The following is a 10036-nucleotide window of genomic DNA, read 5'->3' on the forward strand; positions in this document are numbered from 1 at the left end:
TTAACAGATAGAATGTATAATATTCACAAATATACCACAAACGTAACTATATTGAGGTAAATTTGCAAGAAAATCGTTGAAGAAAGACATGATTAATATTTTTCAAGTTTTCTAAAGGGTATCAGAGACCAGATATTAAGGAAGCATATGATTAGACAAATGATATTCATTGTATTAATTATGTATCCAAAAAAGCCATGTCTGTTTTCTTGGGTTTGCCCCTTAGGATGCACCTTCCTCTTGCATCTTGCCCTTTAGGAGGGGAACCAGAATATGGACTTTATTTGCGGAGCTTTCTTACCCAGTGATTTCCGGCTGGGTTTAGCCAATAAGAAGTGCTGGCAGGGAAAGGAGAGCCTTAATAAGTATTGCCTTGACCCTTCCCAGCATATTCACCTCCAGTTGGCTTTGAACCCTAAGTGGGTGCAGCTCACTTCTCTCTGAGGATGGCAAGGCTTACCACTACCGTTTCCCAATACCCACTCTTCCATGTGTAATCCTTAGTATGTAAAAATTCTTCACAATATCTTCTTCTAAGCTTGTCATCTGCTTCCTATTACAACCCTGACAGATTCAAGGACAATTCTCTGTAAATAAATTTGTAACATTATCAAAATTATAACCTTTTAAAACTTGTTAAAATAAATCTCAGGGAGAAAATGTGTTTGTGTTTTTTTGAAAATGTGATGTTTATAGAAACTTAGAATTATATAGCCAGACTGGCACTATTAAATATTAAACATAAAAAACAATGATTGAAACAGTGTGGTAATAATTTAAAAATTACAAAAATAAAGGGCACAGAATGTGCCAGAAAAAAACCCTAAATGTGTCTATGTGTGTATATCTACATGGTGGAGAAGAGGAGAAACAGAGAGAGATTATAGTATCATAGTACAATTGTTTCCAGATTTTTCCCATAATCAGTATTTTAGGAAAAGCCTTTAATTTGAGTCATGCCTCCTCAACCAGTGATGAAATAGAAATAAGAGAATAGAGTAACAAATTACAGTATATAATATGATTATATTTGAAATCATGAGAAAAACACTCTGAGCCTTGGGCATTCACACCATAAGAAGATGAGGACATGAAAAGAAATCTGCAAAGGAATCTTAGAGGGAAAGAAAACAAGATTTTATATCAGAATTGGTGTAAATATGCAACAATGGTAATTGTATAAATAATTTGTAATATAGTCAGTTGAGATCATTGTAAACAGTTGATAAAAATCAGGTTTAGGAAATAATGATAGGGAATATAATTTAAATAACTAAAATAGGTGACATGATACATTGAATATACTTTCATTTTTATTATTCTCTGTATGTTTGCATATAAATATATTTTGTATTATATATAAATGTTAAATTATAAGATGGATATAATAGATTAATATATAATGTTGATGTTTATGCCTTTCCATATTTTTTAAAAGATTTTATTTATTTATTTGACAGAGAGAGACACAGAGAGAGAGGGAACACAAGCAGCGGGGAGAAGAAGAGGGAGAAGCAGGCTTCCTGCGGAGCAGGGAACCCGATGTGGGCCTGGATCCCAGGACCCTGGGATCATGACCTGAGCTGAAGGCAGCCACTTAATGACTGAGCCACCCAGGCACCCTATGCTTTTCTATATTTTCAGAATTACCCACAATAAATACTCACTCTTCTTATGGTGATATAATAGATGCAACAAAATACAGAATTCAATAATAAAACCCAAAACTAATTGACTAAAAATCAGGTTTTGTTCAGAAAAATTTCCTAGGACTATCTAGACCAGAGCAAGATATCAGAAGCCTAGAATAATGAACATTTTGAAGCCAAGTCTTACTTAACAGGTAAATGAAAATCACGGATACTGAGTTCCTGATGTTTTACAGGGAAATTCAGTTCAAATTTTCTTTGTAATTCTGTCAGTCATTTGAAAGAGAGGAGGTGCCTTTCTTAGGACCTAACTTACTATAAATGTGTTGGGAGCAACTGATTCCTCAAAACTGTACAACAAGTTTTTGAGAATTTTTTTTATTAAAGTAAAACGATTTTTAGGAATCTGGTGAAGTTTGCAGCTTAATTAATTTTTGTACTATAATCACAAATATATAACCATGATCCAATTTTCTAATATTTTGTAAATAAAATCATACCACCACCACAGAGACTTCCTCTGATGCCCTGTCTCAGATGCAGATGCTCCCAAAATAACCATCATGCTGACTTCTATTATCATTGGTTAGGTTTTTTATTTTTCCCCTTCCTGTTTGGGACTTTATGTAATGAAATCATAAAATCTGTCCTTTTTTGGGTCACATTTCTTTTGCTCAACATTTGTTTGGAAATTTTCCAATTTGTTGTGTTTCATAGTGGCTTGTTAATTTACATTGCTCTGTAGTATTCTGCTGTATGGATATACCAACATTTGTTTATCCATTCTGTTGTAGATGTTGGTCCTGGCATAGGGTTTTAATAATTTGCACTGCTGTGAACCTCCTTGCCCATGTCTTTGGTGAACTTATGTACACATTTCTGTTGAGTATATTCCTAAAGCAGAATTGTTGGGCCATAAGACACGTATTTTCACCATTAGCAGATAGCGCCAGTTTTCTCGTGTTTCTATGAGATTGTGACCTCATCAGCAGAATATGGGAGTGTTTTAGATCTTTATTAATAGCACCATCTCTTGATTTCAGTTCTTCTGTGGGCATAGAGGGGTAGCATTTTGTTTTAATTTCCATTTATCTGGTGATGAATGTGGTTAAGGAGATTATCCTGTTTACAGTTTGTGTATCTTCTTTCATGTGGTACCTGTTCAAGTCTGAGGAATTTATCTCTTGGGTTTCCTCTTATTCGTTTATCGATTTGAACATGCTTTGTGGATATGACATATACATTTTTTCCCACTAAAATGTGGTTTTCTTACAGGCTCTCTTAAGGGTATCATTGGAAGTACATGGATTCTTCATTTTAAAAAGGCCCATTTATCATTTTTTTAAAATATTTTGTTTATTCATTGAACAGACAGAGATCACAAGTAGGCAGAGAAGCAGGCAGAGAGGAGGAAGCAGGATCCCTGCTGAGCAGAGAGCCCAATGTGGGGATCGATCCCAGAGGCAGAGGCTTTAACCCACTGAGCCACCCAGGTGCCCCCATTTATCATTTTTTAAATAAATATGCTTTGAGGTACCCCTTACATATTCTTTCCCTGCCTACCAATCATAGAAATATTCTATATTTTTATCCAGAAGTTTATTAATACCCATATCTAGAAATAATGCTTAGGTATGAAATCTGTTTATATTCACTTTTTTTATGATACAAGAGAGGGATTGAGATGCATTTTTTCCATATGACTCTTCTATATCTCAGTCCATTGTTTTTTTCTTTTTGTTTTGTTTTCAGTCCATTGTTTTTGAAGTATTCATTTTATACTCAGATATAGATGTATATACACAAAGATCTCTATTTCTATCAATCTGTTTTTGTGTATATATGCATATATATGCATCTTTATGTTTGTGTATATGGATATACAAAGTTCATACACATACACATGTATGCATATTAGCATATATATGCCATATATGAATATACAGACATTCATATATAGCTTATTTCTTACTAATTATGAGTAAGAGGTTATTCTTCTTCTCATTACTATAAAATACACATTTTTAAGGTGCAAAGTACTTAATTACTGATGAATAAATTTATTTACTAACAGGGTAGAATAAACACTACTCTGTTACCTTTTATAGATTTTGAGTGTTCGAACATTTTAATCTTTGCCACCACCATGTACACTTGATGGGACAGATGTATTGAACATGCTGAGGAGATGACTCTTGCCTACTAGAAGTCCTATGACATCTAAGACCATACAAGAGAAAGACAAGGGTCTAATTTGTTCACTGGACTCTGATTCCTCTGCTTCTAATCTCATTGGTTGTAACATGAAATGCTAAATTACTCATTTCATAAGAATAATGAGCACACTTAGGAATTCAATCAAGTTAGTAGGTACAGTGAAGTGAGTATAAGCACACACAGTGCACCAGAGTTTTCAAAGGTGTTAATGAGTGACAGACTATTGCTTTCTTTACAGTGTTTGACTTTGAAGAATAGTAGACACAGACAAGCCAAGGCAAGCATTAATTATTCTAGCAGTGGAACAAAAGTTAATATTAGGATTTGGGTCTTAGTCGTTGAACTTCACTAACCTCTAATGTGTTTTCAAGCTAAGAAAGTGTAAATAACATTACACTGAAAAATGTAACCCTAAAAATTAGAGAATGAGGTAAGTTATTGTAACATTCCTGTAACATTACCATTTCATAGAAAGCATAGAAAGTGAGGCTTAAAGGAAAATAAGCATACTTTAAAAATATTTATTCAAGACTATCAAATATTCACCAAATGGCAAGACAGTTGCTTATATAGTCACTGCAATGTTGAAGGAAGGTCAATGTAAAAGGATTTTTGAAATTGTAATTATTTGAATTTTGGACCATAACAGTGTTTCTTATAATTACATACAAATAATACTCTTCAAAATGATATAGATATAACAAGGTCAAGATAAAAGTCAATATTTTTATACATCAACAGTTAATTGCTTTTGCCTGTACTCTGATCTTATTTCAGTCTTATTATTAAGCTCTGATTAGAAAGCATATTTCATATCCATCTTGAATTATATCTTGCACTTAAACATCTACATCAGTTCTTTCTTTCTTTCTTTCTTTCTTTCTTTCTTTCTTTCTTTCTTTCTTTCTTTTCTCTATTTAATAGGCTACATGTTAAAGAGGTGTCTCTTGATGGAAACACACCTATTCATTTTGAAAGGTGACTTTCCTGACAAGATCAGAAAAATAAAAGACTCTCATCATACATGAATTTCAGACATTATTTTATTATCTTTCTCAATACTTTATCAATCTGACCTTACTCATCTTGACAATGTCTCATTTTTTGTGTAAAATAGAAAGAATAATAATGATATATTTGAATGAAATAAAAGATTCCATAGATTGAAGAGAGCTTGAATCCTTGTGTAAAATTTTCAGCAAAACATACAATAAACTAACACCATGAATAATTCACCACTGATTCCAAAATATGTCCCATGAAGACTTTACTAGTGAGTTATCTTACTCTATATAAATGTTATTCTTCACTGTATTCATTATTCTTTTTAAAGATTTTATTTTTTATTTGACAGACAGAGATCACAAGTAGGCAGAGAGCCTGACGTGGGACTCGATCCCACGACCTGGGATCATGACCTGAGCCGAAGGCAGAGGCTTCAACCCACTGAGCCACCCAGGCGCCCCCGCTATTCTTTATTCTGTTAAGTATATTTCAGTCGTATGAATGTTACCAGAACATATATTGTTGAAAAATATTTTATCGAGGTATAATTGACATATAGCACTATGTAAGCTTAACCTATACAGCATAATGATTCAATTCACACACATTATAAAATGATTACCACAGTAAGCTTACTTAATATTCATCATCTCATAGAGATACAAAAAAGAAAGAAAGAAAGAAAGAAAGAAAGAAAGAAAGAAAGAAAGAAAGAAAGAAAGAAAGAGACTGTTTTTTCTTTCTTGTATTGAGAACCCTTAGGATTTCTTAACTTTCAAATGTACCATGCAGTTGTGCTAACTGTAGTCATCACATTGTATATTGTATCTCTAGCACTTTTTTATCTTATAAATGAAAATTTGTACCTTTCACACCCTTTATCCATTTTGCTTCCCTACCCTACCCCCAACTCCAATAACCAGAAATTTGATCCCTTGGGCTTTGATTGTTTTAGAGGGCACATATAAGTGAGAACATACAATAGTTGTCTTTTTTTTACTTCTTTCACTTAACGTAATGCCTCCAAGGCCCATCCCTATTGTTGTAAATGGCAGGATTTCCATCTTTTTCATGGCTGACTAGTATTCTATTGTATGTATATGTGTGTGTGTAGCTAGCTAGCCCATATTTTTATCTATTCATTCATTGATGAGTACATAGACTGTTTCCATGTAAATAATGCCATTATAACCATGGGGTGCAGATTTTTTTTGAATTCCTGTTTTTGGTTTCTTTTGGTAAATGTCCAGTAGTAGAATTACTGGATCATATGGTAGTTCATTTGATTATTTAAGGAGCCACCATAATGTTTTCTACAGTGGCTGCTCTAGTTTACGTTCTCACCAACAGTGCACAAGATACTCTTTCTCCACATCTCACCAGCATTTGTTATCTCTTGCTTTTTTGATAATAACCTTTCTAACAGCTGTGAGGTAGTAACTCATTGTGGTTTTAATTTGCATTTCTTTGATGATTGGTGATGTTGAGGACCTTTCCATGTACCTATTGTACACCATCTATCTTCTTTGGAAAAATGTCTATTCATATTCTTTGCCCAGTCTTTAAGTGGATTAAAATATTTATTTATTTATTTATTTATTTATTTATTTTGCTATTGAGTTCTATGAGTTCCTTATATACTTTGGATATTAACCCCTTACCAGCTATATGGTCTGCAAATATTTTTTCCCATTCCATAGATTGTCTTTTTATCTTGCTAACTGAGTCCTTTTTCTTAGCATTTTTAATGTACAATCTTATATTCACTCTTCGCAAAACATTGGCTTTTAATTTTAATGAAATATATTTTCTGATCTTCTATTGTAGTTTTCAAATTCTATGACACAAGAATTTGGTTTCAATGTCTATGACACATTCTCTCTAACTCCCTGTCATAATCCATGTGTGCAGTTAAAAGACACTTACTGAATACAGTATATGTCCTGGACAAAGATGTAGGCATATTGGGCTTAAGAATGAGCCCACAAAACAAGCTCTGGTTCTCCTAGAGCTGATGTCCCTTGAGGAGAAGCAAAAATATTAATAAAATAAGAAAATAAGAAAGAGCATAATTCTATATCTTGAGAAGTTCTAGAAAGGTAGCCAAATATGTTAATAAGATAGAAAAAGAGAGAAGGAAAAGAAGCCTCTCTGGGGTGATATTTGAGTTGAAATCCAAGTAACAGGGGTTCCTGGGTGGCTCAGTTGGTTAAGCATCTGCCTTCGTTTGGCTCAGGTCATGATCCCAGAGTCCTGGGATCAAGTCCCACATGGGACTCCTTGCTCTTTGGAGAGCCTGCTTCTCCCTCTCTTTCTGCCCCTCCCTACCACTTGTGCTCACTCTGTCTATCTGTCATAATTAATTAATTAATTAATTAAATGTTATAAAAATCCAAATAACAGGTAAGTCGCTCACATGACATTTTGGAGACTTCATGTAAAGAAGTGGGGATTGAAGCAGCCTTGTGTCAGAAGCCCACCTGGTGTGTTCAGGAAATAAAGGGACCAACTAGGGCTGGAACCTAATGATCAAGGAGAGAGAGAAATGAAATTAGGGAGCTCATGAGAAACAGTGGCAAGAGGCTCTGAATGAAACAAAGTTGCATTCAAATTTAAATTTTAAAAAGGCACTTTGAAAGGGAAGGAGCTGAAAATCTTAGAAAAATACATTTATCAAAATTAAAAAGAAGAAAATAGAATATATAATGTAACTATTAGATATTTATGGGGACCCCTTTGATTATGATTAATGTGCTAAAATACTGAAGCAGGAAAATTTCCAGAATGTAATATGGATAATCAAAAAGAAGGAAAACAGGAGGGTGATATAGAAGATAGACTGAGAAATCGAAAGAATGGTCGTACAAGAAATCCAGAAGGAAGAATAGAGCTCATTTGTGTGTTAAGGAATATAGTTGATCCTCAAAACCAAATCCAAACAAAAATTGGGGATTAATAAGATCCTTATAAAATGCATGTGACTATTTGGAGACTGTTCTTACAAATACCAGGTTAAAAAAATACCACATTCTCACTTCTGTTCACCACACTACCACTGTCTACAGACTAATCCTTGGGTGAAGTGGCCTTTATTCTCTTAACAATTAATGATGCTGTGAATCAGAAGCAAGTAAGTGCTGATAACCCTCTCTCAGATCTACATAATTCTGACCATAAAAAAGAAAACTTTTGAGGTTCCTGTGTGGCTCAGTTGGTTAAACAATGGACTCTTGGTTTCAGCTCAGGTCATAATCTCAGATTCATGACAGAGAGCCCCAAGCTGGGCTCGTGTCCAGTGTAGTGTCTGTTTGTCCCTCTCTCTCTGTTCTGCCCCTGCCCCCCAACATGAATAAAAAAAAATCTTTAAAAAAAAAAAAAAAGGAAAACTTTTACTGAGAAATCCTTGCTTTGTGTGAAACCTCCAACTGATGTCATCTGACAAATATCGTTGCAAATTCGGGTGTGACAGACTTTTCTGCCTTTCATTTAACTGGCTAGTCATCTTATCCATGGAGTCTCCAAATGGCAAAGATCATTTCCTAAACGAGGTTAAACTATCACGGATTTTTTTTCTAATTCAGATAAAAGAAAACCAGCTGAATTCAGGGTGTTACAGGAAGGCAGGTAAAGAATGAGAGCATGAACAAATCTCTCTGGTCTTTCACCTCTTCCTAAGGGTATATTATGATTGTTCCTGATTGGCCGAAATACTTAGCTTAGAAAGAAATATAAAAATAAAATGTTTTGAAGAAAGTGATTTTATAGTCTTACGTGCTTTTAACCCAAGTTCATGATTACTGGAATGTATTTCTATTATTACGTTGTACTTAGTTAACATGAGGCAGACTACATTTCTCTTTTGTCAGTTGTTTTAAGTTTGGTAAGCAAAAGGGCTTTCATTGTAGTTTTGCCTTAGATAAAACTCGGAGCCCATTAGACAAGTGTAATTATTTTTAACACACTTTGTTTTACCAGGGGGATCAGCAAACGTTCATAATTCTTCCTAGTCATCCTAGGAAACCAACAGAAGGCTTAGTTATAAAAGACGCCAAAAGAGTTTATTATTCTGAACCTGGAGTTTGAATTTGGGAAAGACACAGTGAGGAGATTTTAAAGGAGACAAGATATGCACTTAAGTCATAAAAATCTAAAAGAAATAAATGAAGTTCACATTTTCATAATGCACAGTAATGAAACAATTATTTGCAAAGTTTATCTTTAAAAAATATGGATTCAAGAACCTACTAAAAAGGACTAGAACGTTAATATTTGGATGATAAAAAGTAAACTCTACTATGTAGGCAAAAAGTAAATAATTATTTTAGAAAAGTAGAAACTAAAATTCTCATTTTCTTTTTCTCTTTTTTTCTGGGATATTATTCAAGTAACAATTTTCATAAAAGGTAATATTAATCACATAGACCTATAAACTGACACACACACTCAAATATATAATGTAGATATGTAAATTTATAAAAATATATAAACAGATAATCAAGTTAAAGCTTCCAGCATTTTAAATGCCTAACAACAGTATCTATCAACATATTTAACAGCTATTTAAAATAAGGCAATATTATTTAATGTATTTACTGTTTTAATAAGTTATGACTGTTACCTCAATAAGGAGATAATTTTCTTGTATACATATTTATAAGTTTCTAGTACAAATGTATCCTGTGGTTTTAATACTTGTGTAGCTTCAGATATTCATATTAATTAAAATCTTTAACCCAAAGCAATTTACTTTGTTTTATCCAAACACAAGAGAAAACTAGACAGGAAAACCCAAACATTTTTTTCATGAGCAAACATTTCACATCACTTAATTTTAATGTGGCAAAATAAGCACTATTTTAATACTATTCAAAGGCATTTGTATAAAGTTTTATAGCCTTCCTACTAAATAAGGATAAATTACAACCAAGTTCAGCAATCACTGATTTGTTTCTTATTCTTACTTAGAAATCGGAAAGCTATCCTAAGATTACATTTTAATTAAGTCAGTTGAACATTTGTCTAAGATTTTAAAGTCAACAAAAGGACTTGTATACACAATTTCACTAACAATTTATTTTTTTAATTATTTGCATTATTATGAGATTTTATAAGCTTTAACTTTTTCAAAATATCCTTCATTGTAATTCCCTATAACTGAACATAAG

This window comes from Lontra canadensis, unplaced genomic scaffold (genome assembly GCF_010015895.1).
Source record: "Lontra canadensis isolate GAN:19392208 unplaced genomic scaffold, GSC_riverotter_1.0 scaffold39, whole genome shotgun sequence".
Lineage (NCBI taxonomy): Eukaryota > Metazoa > Chordata > Mammalia > Carnivora > Mustelidae > Lontra > Lontra canadensis.